This window comes from Aythya fuligula, chromosome 1 (assembly GCF_009819795.1).
Source record: "Aythya fuligula isolate bAytFul2 chromosome 1, bAytFul2.pri, whole genome shotgun sequence".
NCBI lineage: Eukaryota > Metazoa > Chordata > Aves > Anseriformes > Anatidae > Aythya > Aythya fuligula.
This window is the reverse complement of record NC_045559.1, coordinates 92740002-92755574: the sequence shown is the minus strand read 5'-3', so window position 1 is coordinate 92755574 and position 15573 is coordinate 92740002.

Here is a 15573-nt window from a genome sequence, read left to right as displayed (position 1 = left end):
AGGAAGAAGATTTAAGATCAACCATATCAACAGTTTGTTCTTGCTGGTACTGAGATTATATTTTCTTCACCCCTTCCTGTGTATCTTAATGCCTCTTTCTGTTCCCTGACACAGTTCTGCTTGTGAACCAGCCAAGCAAAATTAAAGCTTCCAGGCTTTCTAGCAACAGGAGTTTCTTAGGCAAGGAAGCCTGTGCATCAAACCAGTCCTGTGTTATGAGCAAAAAGATTCCTGTCTGATCAGGGAGACCTTTGCACAAATTGGGTTACAGCAGATTTTTGCATTAAATCTCAAGCAGAATGATAAAACCATTTTGCATGTTAAAAAGGGTAAGTAACAGCCCATGGGAAGGTATCAAACTCCATGTTGGCTCGTCAGTGACTTTAGACTTCATGACTTGAGACTGTAGAACTTCATACTTTCCTAATTAAGATTCTAGGAGGAAAAAAATGTAGTTATCATTAGTATTCTGCAGAATTGGTAAGTCCTACAAAACTGTCAGCTGGATCCAAGGACCTCTCTAGGGAAGGAGAAGCAAGGCAGCATGACAATAAATGAATGTGTACAAACACAGAATAGTTATATCAAATGAAAATTCTGTTGATATGATGGACACTGTTTTAATTTGGCTGCAGTTGAAGATATTTTCTGTATTTGCTCTCCTTGTGGGTGTCTTCCATGGTTTCAAATGTATAATTAATGCAGCATAGAAATATGTACTAGCCATATTATTTAAATTTATCACATCATTACCTTTCAAAAATAACTAACAAGTTGAAGCTAAATTTTTAATATTGAGTTTTCTGTGAGGAGCTCCATCATACAAAGCATTGAAATTTATCTTGGTATTATTTCACCAGAGTTTTTTAATTACTATGGCTGATAAGCAGGACTGGCCATTATCTTTGTGAAACATTTGTGTTAATTATGTCACAGAATTTGCAATGATAGCTACAGAATATTCTGTCCCTATTAAGAGCTTAGCTTAAATTTATATGCAGAAGCCAGTCTTCTGCAGGGCAAAAGGTTCCCTGTTCTCTTCCACTGGGCTCCCAAATAATTTTTCTCAATTGAACTGTGGTCGTTCTTTTAGTAATATGGCCAAAGGAAATGTATCAAATCCTTCCTTGAATACACCATTAATAACAAGTTTTTAGTAAGTAAAGCAATCCTGTTGCTTACAGAATGCAGGACAAAACTATGCTTTCAATTACTTCCCAGTTATTGGTGGGTTTTGTTTGTTTGTTTGTTTGTTTTGTGGTGGTGGGTTTTTTGTTTGGTAGATTTATTTTTTTATTATTTTTTGGTCTAGCTACATGATACAAAGCCCAGAAATTTATTTCAAAGTGAAGCTTTGATACTTTGCTGCTTAGTGCCATAGTTCTAGATATAAAAAGGAGTGAGAGGAAAAAAATAAATAAAAACAAAAAGACTTCACATGCTATATGTTCTAGTTTACTCGTCATTTTCAATGAACTAAAATGTCTAGTATTAAAACTGGATTTGAATTGAAAGCAGTGACAATGTTCCTGTAGTGATACAGAACTCACTGAAACCCTTTCTGTACTGTTCCATGCTTGGAGTGAAATTAAGATTTAAATATTTCAGGCGGGAATGATTTTTGTTTTAGTAAATCAACTAACTAAATAATTGTTTCTTGATATCTTCTATTCTGTAAGATTCTGTAGTTTATCCACGGGAGATCCCATCTCTGTATTTAGAACACACATAAAGAAACAATAAAGAAATTCAGGAATTGTAAGAGTACCACAAAAAATGTAATAACCCATTCAACTTGTAATGAGATTTTTAAAGAACTGCTGAGAAAATTTCAAATATCTATATTGGCTACAACAAAGTTTTTGTCCTTGAATTATCTTGACTTCATGCAATTCAAGACAGTTCAATGTTTACATTATAACTTCACAACATTAGAATCAGATGCAGAAAAGGGTCATTAAGATCTATTGCTCCCTCTTCTTTGCTGGTCAAGGCAGTGATTGTTCCTTACATTATATTTTTCTGTTGTTTGCCTGTCCTGGATAAAGATTTATTAAGCTGATGTTGAAAAAGGAACAGCTACAGGAAATGAACCACACAGCAGGAAGATGACAGCCCTTGAGGATTTTGGAAGCTGATAGATTTAGGTCCTGCTATTCACACCAAAAGACAACAGGAGTGTCTTAAAGTACATAGGGGTGACTCCTACCGACGAGTGTAGAATTGTCAGTAAGTATGTCCACTTGTGTCTCCCATGAATAAATATTTAAGCATCTGATGAGATAGTCAAGTTTCTGACTTTAAGAAACTGCAGTAGTGTGCTATGAGGAATAAATGATTTTTCTGGATGCCAATAGAAAAGTGAGAGGACTTAAGCACATCTCTATTTTTTTCTGTGCCACTCCATGTGGCTGTTCCTCGCTGTTCATGAGAAGTTGCTGCAAATGAGCCCATGCCCTCATTTATTCCCTTGGGATGTTGTGGAGAAGAAAAGCCCACACACAGGTAGAATGGCTGTGACATACAGCTCCATGATGTGCTGCTTCCGGAAAAGGGGATAGGGAATATATGAGGAGTGTTCCTACGCACTGGAAAAGTGACCGTGAAAAAAAGAGGTGTTGTTACAAACCCAAAACACACTACTATATGGGCTGCTATGAAGATGATTAACTCTCTCCCAGTCAGATTCAGTACACAGACCAAGGATACTCAATTCACAAAAAAACAAACAAACAAAACAAAACAAAAATCAGTTTGTTACGCTATGACCACACTAAGCCCTTCTGCAAACTTGTCCGAGAGATTTTCCCCCAAAACCAAATTGGCAGTTTTCTCCAGTATCTGTGGCTGGATGTTTTTTGCAGGCCAAATTCTGCCCTAATTAGTGACACCTGTACAAACACTTGGCAGCGGGGCTTGGGTGGGACTGATTTCCTCCTCATGTTTCCTTAGGGCTACGGGTAGGCAAGCAGCAACAGCATCCTTCCCACTGCAATGTGGCCTTAGTTAATCGACAATCTGGGAAAAAAAAAAAAAAAAAAAAAAAAAAAAAAAAAAAAAAAAAAAAAAAGAGAGAGAGATTTCATGTCATGGCAGTTTGATACCATGATGTTTAACAGGGAGCAGATCTGTGCCATAAAAATAAAAATCTTCAGTAATTGGAATCATTTTTTTTCCTCTGCCTCTTACACCACAGAATGTCTTATGGGGAAAGCCATAAAAGCACTAAGCATATGTAAATTTTTGAGCTGGAATTCTCCAGTTACAATTAGATGTATAAGCCAAAATTGAAAATAAATCACTTAAAAAATAAATCCTGCAGGAAAGACAAAAGAAACGTAGGACAGCCACTCTCATAGCAAATACTTTTCTGCTGTTCATATCCTTGAACACCTGATGATTCTTGTGGGTTTCAGTCAGGCCTGCCCTCCAGCAGATATCAGTGTAAGCAGAAAGATGAGCTACATAACATAATCACCATTGCCTGTGTGTGGAATCATGCCCTTTTTATGTTGTTGGTTTTTTTTTTCATCCCCAGCATTGTAATGGTACCATAGACTAGTAAATATCCTGACGCTCTTCCTTAAAAGTCAATTATGATGTTTTTTCATATAAGGTCCATTTCAGTGCAGGAAAATTTGACAAGGCTGGGGGAACTGCAAACCAGGATCAGGTGATGGTTTATCTCCATTGCCTCTTTCTTACATTTGACTAATATGCTTTACAATTATACAGCTGTGCCAAAGTATCTTCCTAACTTCTCCAGATCCAAGAGCAGTTTGTGCCAATGATGGCTTCACTTTTTTCACCTGTAGCTTTATTACACAGGTGTGCTGAAAGTCATGTTGCTGAGGTCATATCCCCACTAAGCCTGGGTTCAATAAAAAACCTCTTCCTGGGTGCGGTAGGTTTGCATCTGTTTTTGTAAAGATCTCAAGATGTGGGGAGGCATTCTAAGGACTAGGTGGGACCTCAAGGTTGAAGATAACTTTCAGAAGAAACAAAGCACTGTGAAGTCAAGTCTGGAAAGTGAGTAATTTGAGTTCTCCGTGTCTTCCTGTGCTGTTGCTTGAGATCATCCTTCTGTGAGGTGTTGTGAAGACTGCTTGTTATTTCTTTGGCATATAAATGGGATTTGTTGGAGGAATTACATATCAGAAGTTTCAGCTGAGATGGCAGTGTGGGAGAAGGGAGTTTATGAGATTATTTTTTTTTGATTGATTGATCTTTTCAAAATAGTTTGCGTTGATTTATTTGTCTGAACTGATATCATTGGTATTCTATTTATCTATGGACAAACTGCAGCTGGAACTGCCACAGGTATAAGACAAGCTTTTCTATTTTTAACATCTGTCAGTCAAGTGTCTTACCACGAGTTCATTTCACATAGAAAGATCACTAAATGAAACCCTTTCCAAACTATCAAACTGGATTTGGACAAAGGATGTTGATATAATATTCAGCGTCTCTGCCTTCGTTCCTAAATTGTAGTTATTGCCTCTCTTTGTGCATGATTTAAGGAAATGGAGTCTTGTCCTCAAATATGTTTGTTTTGTGTTTTTTTTTAGAAGGGATACCTTAAAGCTTAGTTAATAGGTGTTCTTTCTTTTGTTTGTGAGAAATCTGCATATCAACAGGATAAGTAACTCTTGCCAGATAGAGATACTGGTCCTCTTTTGGTCTTCTTTTAATAACTGTTTTCAAAACACCTTGGTAAGCCCAACTTATGCAAAATTACTGTATTGCAGGCTTCTTCCCTAACCTCAGACTTTTGCTTTTGCCAACCTGATGATGGGACTCCATACAAAAGCTACTTAAACTGCAGAAGAAATACCATTATTTTCTAAATAGGGTGTGGAGAATGCAAATTGTTATGAGCCATTGCTAATTAAACTTTGCCTGTGCTTGTGATGTTCATACTCCTTGTTTCATGTGGTAGGTGGAAAACTAGACCTGGCTGAGTTGCTTGAATTTAAAATAAAAACCAGGACCAACACAGTGTTGCTCTCTTCTTTAAACTCAATTAAAAGTAGTTACCATCTTTTAAAAACTTCTGAAAGACAGGGAATGTCAAGATGACAGTTTGCATGTTCTTACACATGCTACTCTTGGCATGAAAGTGAGTTGCCAGTCATCACACAATATGCCTTGGCAGTACCTTTCTGATACTTCTGTGTGGGAGGTGTAAGAAGAAACAGGGAGCTTGCTCTCTGCTGTAACCATTCTTTCAGGAAGGGATTTTCGAGGTGGATTTGCTTTCTGTGAACTAAGCATTTGGGGTCATCAGAACTTCCTAAAGGAGGGAATTGCTAGAGTTATAAAATGGCTTTATTTACGTATTTATGTTACTGGAGCAGTCACCTGATGTGACCAGAACTTTATGTCAGGTCTAACCTCTCTTCTAGTGAACCCCAGAATCCTGGGACCAAGTTGGATGCCTCAGAAGGTTTCCCTGATTTGTTCATGCTCCCTTTCCCTGGTGTTGCAGCAGAGGCTTGGATGGCTTCTGCCTCTCTTCTCCTGGCTGGTTGCAGCACAAATCAGGAAATCACAATCATGCTGTCTATAGTCTAAAAAACAGACACCCTAACTTGATTTTACCAGAGCTTGCTGGTAAGTGCCCAAGTGCATAATCCCAGAGCACAGCCCAAACCCTCTTTGGATAAAGCCAGGAGCCTCCTCTATGATATCTTTTCAGCAGTCTTGCCTCTTTCCACTAATCCTGCTAAGGTACCCAGCAGCACAGTGATTCACTGTAATCATTGGTGTAATGGTAAACACGATGCCCGGTGATTATATTGTTCATCCTTCCCCATGTTCACTTTGAGTGTGGGGGGGAAGTACTTTGAGTTATATGAGACAGGAGGAAGGAAGGCTTTTGGAGGGGCACTGTGCAAACCAATTTCCTGGAAAAGAGTGTTCTGTGTGCAAGATCTTTAAGCTGTGAAGGTTTTTTAAGGGCAAGGTCACAGTCCTGCTGTTGAGGAGCTGCTGAACTGTGGCAGACTGTAGATGGGCTGCAGTCAAAAGAAAATGTGAGTCTTGCTTCTAGCTGATATGAAATTAAAAGCCAAAGGCCAGGACTGATTCACAAACTTTAAAAAGAATGAATGAAGGGCAATTTAAATGCTATAAAGCTTGATATCGATTAAACAATCAGAATGAAATAGGGATTAGTCCAAAATCTAGCCATTTTAGAAGAGGAAGATTTTTTTTTTCCAAGCCTTTTAATTTGATTTAATTTAGTTTCTTCAGTTTTGTCATAGTCAAATAATCTTAATAACAGATACACTACTAAGACATATTTTTGGAACACTGTGGGATTCTTTTTAAGTTTGTTTGATTCACTTTTACTTTGGAAGCCACACAAACTAGCTATTGGTTTAAGAAAACCAAAGCAAAATTTTGCCACTACCCAAAGCAATCTGGATCTGTCTTCCATTTTACTTTGGAATCCAAGTTGAGTTGAGGAACAGTGTGCATCCTCAGACTTTGATGTTTAGCTGAATTAATACCATGTAAAGGGCTTATCTTTGGCAAACAGTCATCTTCCTACTGTTGTGAAGTTGTGAATTTATGCTGTGGTGCTACCAGAGACAGGCACGCACAGAGTCAGTTGCTTCCCTACGCAGCAGATACCATAACACCTGATCTTCACTCTTCTCGTAGTTCAACAACAAATGCCCTTCATCTGCTTTTATTGGGGTAAAGACAGAAGTGAATGGAAACAAGCAAGTGTATGTTGGTGCATGAATCTGTGTAAGGGAAGACAAGAAAGACAGAATTAATTGATTCTTCTCACTTTGACCCCAGATGTTCATGTTATCAGACCTTTACTATCATGGTAGGTAGGACTCCTTTTGTAGCGTTACTTCTACCTTAACAGCACCTGGAGTGCTGTTCATTTGCTTCTTCTGTTATAGCTTTCAAGTTTTAACACCTCAGGACCACTCTTGTTTCTTAAACAGCTAATTTTTTGTTTGTTTGAAGGCTCATTAACTGCTTTGATCACCTCCCCTTTTGCTCCTAGCTTCTGAACCTTCCTGAGCTGTGCCTGGTCCTTCTCTTCCTGAGATGTGTCTTGGGACTGCAAGAGTTTTCTCAGACTTCAGTATATCACTCTGCTCATTCCAAAGCCCAAAGGAGGGGGGAAAAAAGGTATTTCCTGTGATGCATGCTTCCATCTACTTCCCCCCACACACACACCCTTGCAGTGGTCCATTGCTGTGAAATGCCTTAGATCTCACCTACTATCCTTCTCCATACAAACCAGCTAAAATGACCACTAAATGAAAGGACTTATGTGCAGCATCCAAAATGGAGAACGTAAGGACAAATAATTATAAAAAGAGAGTTCTAAGGAAATGAAAAGAAATTATTGCAAATCTACTGACGCTGAATCTAAAGTCATCTTTCATTTTCCTGTTCCCAGCTATCTCATATAGACACATTCCTGACTCAGGTATGTGTTTTTGTGCCCTGGGCTCCAGGCAGCATCTACTGGAGATGTGCTTTTGCCAGCAAAACTGGCTCACTTCCACGGCCAGGCTTCTCTTGAGGAATCAGGCACAGGATTACTTTTCATCAAGTTCTTACCTTTCCAAAAAATATTTCCTTCCGATCCTTTAGGAGTATAAAAAAAGACTTTCTTTCCTAGAGAGGGAGTTGGGAGAGTGTTCCTGTAACAGCTCATTTCCAGTCTCTAGTATTTAATTAGTTTTTTTAACTGTTCCTAGAGTAATTAAGAAATAATGCCTCCATTTTCACCAGCTGACATTCCAGACATAACAGCATTAACCTTTCAATGTGAAATGCCACTATGTACTGAATTTTCTACTGGATACTGGACCCAAAATTCACCATGACACTTGTACGAAACTCTAAATTAATAAATACACGCAGCTCATTACCAGCTCCTGTGATTGGACACAATGGTAATCAATTGATTTAGGCTGACTCTTGGGCTTTACAAATTGGATGAAATACAGAAGACTGACTTTCAAAACTGACATTGTCTAGTAAGTAACTCTTGAGTCTTCCTAGGTAGCTTTTAAAATTCAAGGCCCTTCTGGGAAGGATCCTTGTCTCTGAGCTATTATAATACTACACAAAGTAAGAAAGAATCAGTTGTGCAGCTAATTTGAACAAGCTGGATTTTTATAGAACAAAATGAAACTCTGTCCAGAAGCCATTGTAGCCTAGAGAACCACTGGCAGTGGCTGGCCATTTTACAAGGCTGTTTTATAAAGTCATTTTGCAAATTTAATTTAAGGTTGTTTTGCTGCAGCCAGATGTTATTCAAACAGAATAGCACTTTGTTTAGATATTTGTAGAGATTTAATATATATGGAACTGGGCAAGCTGACTGTGCAGGGGTTTGTTTGAATAGTCTTCTGTGTGAAGATGCTGCCATAGCCCTCTTCTCGTTTGTGCAGAGCTTGCCTTCCACACTGCTCTTTAAATCAGGATAAGAAATGCAGAGGTGTTAGAAAGAGTGACAATTTTTTTAAACCACTCCTTTGGTCTTTTGAATGGTCATGTTCCACTATTAATAATAGTTTATAGCCTATCTACTAACCTGGCATGCTTAGAAAAGTCCTCAGAGAAAGTATTGCCAAGTAAGTGGGCTAAGTGTGGCCACTGTGGACTTCTGCTAAAAAGTGTTTCTGCTGGAACTCTGCAGGGTATTCAGGTAATTTAGATGGGTATTTATGCATGTGTAAGATTAAGTTCAAGTAGCTTGTCTTCATTCTCACTTTCAGCTTGAGTTCAAGTGGCATGAGTGTCCATGCATGAATATTTGTGTGCTGTGAATTTTAATTGTTTTCAGCTGGTCGATGGAGTGAATACTAGTAGTCCTCAGTAGGAGTTGTGCTCATACCACTTGGAGGTAAAGACAATGGGATATGATAGGCAGGAAAGATCACAGCTAGATGCTTTACAGTAAAATATGGTTCTGTAGTTCCTAAAAGCTGTGATAATTATATAAATAAAAACATCTGATGTATATCATAAATCTTATTTCTCTGAAATTGTTCAAACCTTATTCACTGTCATCGAGCTCAGGAAAGAGATGAAATGGAAAACCGAATACAGTAAAGAGTACAGTGCCAGCCTCTCAATGTATCTTTCTAGTTTAATTACCTTTCTTTTTGTTGGTGAAATCTTTGTATGGATGCATCTGTCTCTCTTGTTTCTACTGATGAAGTACTCATGCAACTACTATTAATCATTTTTGGAGGAGCAGTCTGGGGCTGCGTATCAGGACATCCATACATGTTGAAAAATACTTGAAAAATGACATTTTCAAGCCTATTTCTGAAAAAAAATATATATCCTTGCTGTGGGCTGCTATGCCATCTTAGCAGCCAATGTTTCTGTCTTTGAGAGATTTCTGTGGTATATGTTTGCTAGTGTTTAGTAATCACCAAATAATCCCTTCCATCTAGCGAGCTTGCTATATGATCTAAGCAAAGGAAAGTAAAAGGAATGTATATTCATATGTATATTTCCTGTCCTCAAGGATTCTTTTTAAAAAAGTGTTGTGCAGTCACAAGTTCATAACATTCCTGTCATAAGGTAATGTGACAAGAACAGTTATAATCAGCTATTTTCATTGGACATGATGATTGGTAGTGCTGTTACACATCATATGATCTTGCTGTAGAAAGATAGTGGATTCATGTATGTACTCCTGGTCCTGAGAGCTATCCTGATGCTGAAAATACTGCGAAAGACAATGTATCATTTGTATCAGGGACAAATTCAAAGGATAGATCCAGTCCTTTGCCAGATAACTTACTGGCATAGATGAGCTACTTTCAGCCTCTGCTCAAGAAGCAGAGCTGACAATTTCAAAGTGTTTCTCTAAGAGATCCCCTTCTAGGCTAACACTGGCAACAGTTTCAAGCTAGCAGGTTTCAGGGCAGATTAGTTCAACTTGAAAAAGGGTCAGAGAAAACTTGGCTGGCCCAAGCTTTTGTAGTAAGCTGCTGAGACAAATGTAGTTATCTGTTCCTGGTTCTCCCGGGACTCATCGTTTCTTCTAATCAACCATCTGCAAAGCAGATGATAAAACACTCCTGAGTTGTAATCTCTGCTTACTTATTAGGTGTTCTTCAAAGAGCTGATTTTAGGAGGGTGTGCCTGATATTTTCATGACGTGCACTGGCTGCCCTTCTATTTCCTGGTATGCAGTCTTATGTGTGAGTTCAGACCTGGCAAGTAAGGCTTTGCCCATCTCAAATAATTCCTTCTCCTCTCTCCCTGTGCTGTGCTGCCACTGCTCCCATTAGCAGTGTAGCTTCAAAGCATTCACTGTAGGAAGGAGGGAAAAGGCAGACTAGCAATTTTCAGAAAATCTTTCAGTTTCTAATCCTGATTTCAAAACAGCATGTCCTAATGACAGAGTCCCTTGTTTCAAGAAAAGGGACTCTTCCATAATTTTCATGTATAGTGATTTTTGGTGTATATGTGCTTCTTGACACAGTTGACCCTGACAGATCAGGGCAGCCTGAACACTTTAGTGAGGCACAGAGTAATCTATGGTTTTTAAAAACAGTACCTGTGGATGTACTTCGACTATATCTAATCCTTTGGCAATTACTGAGGGAATGAAAATATACCTAGCCTGGGACAGAGGGGATGAGAACAGAGTAGTGAAAAAGGTAACCCTGATAAGTAAGGAAAAAAGATATTATTTTCTTGTAAGAAAACAATTTCCTTAGTCCACAAATTGTAGTTATTCTGGTTAAATTATCTTTATACTTAACAAAAGGTAATTGTCCCAAATGACATATGAGTAAAAGCACATTTCTGTTTTTACCTTCTTAGTTTTTCTATGGTAAATGTTTACAAAGACTTTTCCTTGTTTCTGTAATCATTTTTAACAGTCATAACAAAAAGTCAGTACACATAGTTTTGGTATAATGTAAAGGTGGCTGCCTTCTAAGGTATTGTAGCAAAAGCCTTACTGCTTTCTTTCTGTGGTGTAATCTGGGCAGAGGTATCAGGCCCACTGTATCAGAAAGCTTGCAGAAAATTTGTCAGCACAGAGCTTTCTATCTGAACTCCACACCAAAGGTAACACAACAAATATTGGAGCACAGACAGTGAGAGGAAGCAGCATTTGAGTGTGCTGTGCAAGGTTCATCCAAATCATGACATGTTTGATATCACAGAGAGGATTCCTTTTAAATTCATTTTTCTAAATGACAGTGACACTAGTCATCTTGCAGTGGTGAACAGCCACCACCAAGCGCCATGGTTGTCTCCTTGCCGCTTTCTTCTTGTGATTGTTTTTATGTCCTTAGATACTTTTATCTATCTGCATTCTGAGGATGCCAGACTGTCTGCTTTCTCATAGCACTTGGCACAATCAGGCCTTGGGTTTATGATGATGATACTAACAGTTGTAAGGATGGCTAAGGAAGCCTTCCCTGAACTAGCTCCCTGCTGCACAGCAGCTTTCAATCACAACCAGGACATAGTTGAATAACTCAGGCAGAATCTCACATGCTTTTTCAGTCCTGCCAAGGAGACAGTGATTGGCATGAAATTCAGCTACTTACTCCCATCCACATAACCACTGCTAAGCTGATAAGAGGTGTTACACTAGGCTGACTATTTGGTAATGCCAGGTAAGTAAAGAAGGCTGAAGTGCACCAGTCAGTCATACCCCCATCCTTCCTACCCTACCCTTGCCTGGACTGACAACAACATAGGGAAAGCATGCTTCTTATGGGAGTTGACAGGTGTGTTTGCTTTACTGGGTTTTGTGGGTGTTTCACCCCTAAGATAGCCATCCACAGCACTGAGCCAGCTTATTGCTGTTGTGTGGCAGGAAAAGTAGGCTTCACAGGTCTTCATATTGTGTGTTTAAAATATACATCTTTTTCCCCAGTTGTTGGGGCAGAAAAGTAATTACTAAAAGAAATTGCAGAAAAATTTGTGGCTTTTTTAAGCTGATAATCACATACAAAGAATGCTTACTTCATTTTCCTAACTGAATTTATCAATTGACAACACTTATATCTTTACATTTTAGCTACTCATCTCATTGTTTCTTATGTATGAAGCAAAGTACTAATAACTTATTTTCTGCTCTATATGGAGTGGTTATAGCAATGCACCTGCCTCGGGTGGATGGTTTGTATATTTAATCAGCCAGCATAAAATCATTTTGAACACAGCTCGCTTTTGCTGGCACCGAAGATTACAGCAGCAGGTATAGATTAGATAAATATTTTGTCTCAGCTTTTTTGTCTTAAATTAAGACAACAGGAGATGAAGTGCAGAGCAAGTATATAACAATAGTGTGATACATGCTCAAAAGGTTTATTTATTAAAATTGTCTGAGACCAGGTTCAATCATAAGAATTACCATAGCGATGAAGTAGTGTGTAGATTTTTCTTTGAAAACCAGATGCCACTTGTTCTGTTTGTAGAAACCATTAAGGTCATAATAAATGTTTCTTTCTCATTAGATCTCTATACTGCTATTTGGTTGTTCTGCTGAGCTTAAAGAAAGCAGTGTTTCTTGGTTCTTATTCCACATTCACCATTTGTAACATGGGCTATACACGTATAGGTTACTTGGCTTGTAAAATTATCACAATTTGCTCTGGCTGAAATGTTTTTCTGGTTGAAATATCTTTTTCCTTAAAAGAAAAAGAAAAGAAACGCCATGTAGTATTAATGTTTTATTATTGGAGAGATGGATTTTTTTAATTTTCCTGTAATATCAGGCAACACTTACATCTTCCATCTGGTTGTGTAACAAAGCAAGGCTCCTACAGTCATGTGGTCTAGTTATGCATGTGTTTATCACTTTTAAGTCTGTCCACAGTAACTTTTTAACCTGTGGGCTGTTTCTAGTTCAACTTGACACAGCAGCACAAATCACAAATGTAATTTGGTACTTCTAAATCTGGTAACATTAGGGATCCGAGTAGCTGAGGCAACAGGGGAGTGCTCTAACTGAGGAAAGGGTTGCAGCACAACTCAGATATGACTTGGCCCCTGGGCAGCCCCACAGGGGAGACATCTTGTAATTGCCACAGCTGGGGAAGACCTCCTGCTGGAGCAAAGAATCCACCATGAGATATCCAAGCACCCTGACTTCTGTGTTTCTGCTGATCTGAGATGTCATGCTCACCTCAATCAGAAAAGAATGGGCAATTCAGGGCTGCCTGGCAGATGTTCTCCCTCATCCATACAGCTAATGTCTATACAGTGACAGATCTGACTCCAGCTTTCTGTGCTCTTTCTCTGTTACCATCCATTCCTCCTCTCCCCAAGGATCTCCATGCTGTTGCTGGCCTTGGGGAGCTGTTTGTTATGAGTGTGGTTTTGTTTTTTGTTTTTTCCTCCAAAAGTCAGAGTATTCAGAAACTAGCTGGAGGTACTGCAGCCTTTAGAAAATAGCAGGACAGGGATTCTTTCCCATTCAGCTCCTCGGACACAAAGCTTGAGAGCACTGGCAGGGATTGCCCTCCTTTGCATAGGTCCTGTGCCCCAAGGCCTGTATTACTACCTCCATAACCAGCAGCACTGTACTTGAAATTTGCTTTATTTTAGGCATGTTCTTTGTGATTGCCATCAATATGATATTGCATGTGTATCTGCTGTGTGGAAAACAGCAGTGAAAGAACCTGTAGGTTGCAACAGGAAGAAATGGGGTGGGGGGGGGGGGGGGCGGGAAGGGTCTAAAGTTATTTATGTTGAATCACTGAAACAATGCCTGAAGCTAAATAAGGGGAATAAACTCAGAGGGTAAATGTTTTCTTCCCAGACTCTTAAAATCCCTCCTCTCCATTTTATTTACATTCAAATGCCTGTGAAAACCATTTGCTCATTGTAATGAGTGGCATGTATTTTGATAACACAAAATAAGCACCTCATCTTCCACTGCTACTCATGCGTGCACAATTCTTCCCATTTAATTCAGCAAGACTAATTATCTGAATTAGTGACATTAGCTTGAACCTACAGCTTTGCAGATTGCAGCTCTGGCTTTCTGAACAACTTCTTTAAAGGAATTAGTCATGTCTAAGTACAACAGAACTGTCAAATTGCATCCCCTGGCTTTGTCTGATGTTTTGGTCACAAAGCCAGCTTCATGCAAGACTGTCCTCGTGGCAATAGATTGAAGGCAATGGTTAGTCTAATTTTATTGCTCTGACAACCATAAAATGGCTCATAAAGTCTGGGCAGTTACCTTACAAGCTGACAGTAAATGAGGTAAGACACACTTCATTTTACCTTCCACCTCATTGGTGGACTTTGTCACCTGTGCTCCAGGGATGTCTGTTGTCCATTTGCAAATCAGCTCCCATTTGCAAGAGTCCCATTTTCGTTTAGCTTACTGCGCAGGCATGAAAACTGCAGCCAGTTCTCAGGCAGATCCCAAACCCCTGCCTTGGCAGCTACAACATCAATTAGAAAGGCAACAACAGACCTTTAGGAATTGATGCACAGGTGGCTTGGATATGGCTGCCTGCAGAGCAGGAGTATTTCTGGGACCAGCAAGGTGCACAGCTAGAGGAGGTATATCTTTTTTAACTTTACATTTTTTTAAATTAAAAAACCAATACTTATCATTGCTATCCTCCTTTTTGCTAACAAGCTGATAAGCTTTGGTAACTAATGTATGTGTACTGTTACTGAGGAAAACAGTGAGAGGTTTAGGATCCGCAGCACTTGCGTACCCAAGGTCAAGCAGCATAGGGGAGGAAGGTGAGCAGAAAGGCCAGACACTGTATTTAACTAGTGGGTTCTACTAGTCTACACATCATTTGTCGTCCCTTATCTTTGAATGAACTTCTCGTAATTAGGTAGCATGACTGAAGATGTGAAATTCTACATGGCAGTTACTGAACTTACCCCTCATTTATCTCTTTCAAGTGCTTAATGAATTTTCCATTTCAGCTAATGAATAATGGCAATTTCAGGCCCATTGTCCTATGAAGGAAAATTAATAATGTCCTAAGGATAGTTTCATACCTAGTAGTGTGATGGAGATAGCTGAAGTGTCAGAATATACATTCCTTTTTTAGAAGATCCAGCATTATCTTCACATTCATTCCAGTCATCATACAGTATGCATTCAGAAGGAACCTCAGACCCACAACACACAGATTCCACTGCCTGGAGATAAAAAGTGAGGGGAGATTACCTTCTTTCACATACCCTGTTCTTAAGGTAACTATACATTTCATCTTCCTCAACAGGTCCTCTTTTTCCATGCAGAAATTTTGACCAGGTTTGAAGGGGTTTGGTTGCTATGAATATATTAATGCATTAAAAACTGTAGGAGGCAAACCTTTTCTCCAAACATGTCTTGAATTAAGTTTGCTTAATGGATAAGAAAAAGGAAAATTGCAGATTTGAGAGAGGAAAAAGAAAAGGAAAAAAAAAAAAAAAAAAAAAAACTCTTGTCATCACCCTTTTTATTAGAAAATGAGCTGTAAATAAATGTTTCCACTAGTTCCTACTTCCATGGGGTAAAAAAGAATAACTTATGCTGGTAGCTTTAGTGTCAGTCATTTTTGGCTTCCAACACCAAGTACAGAA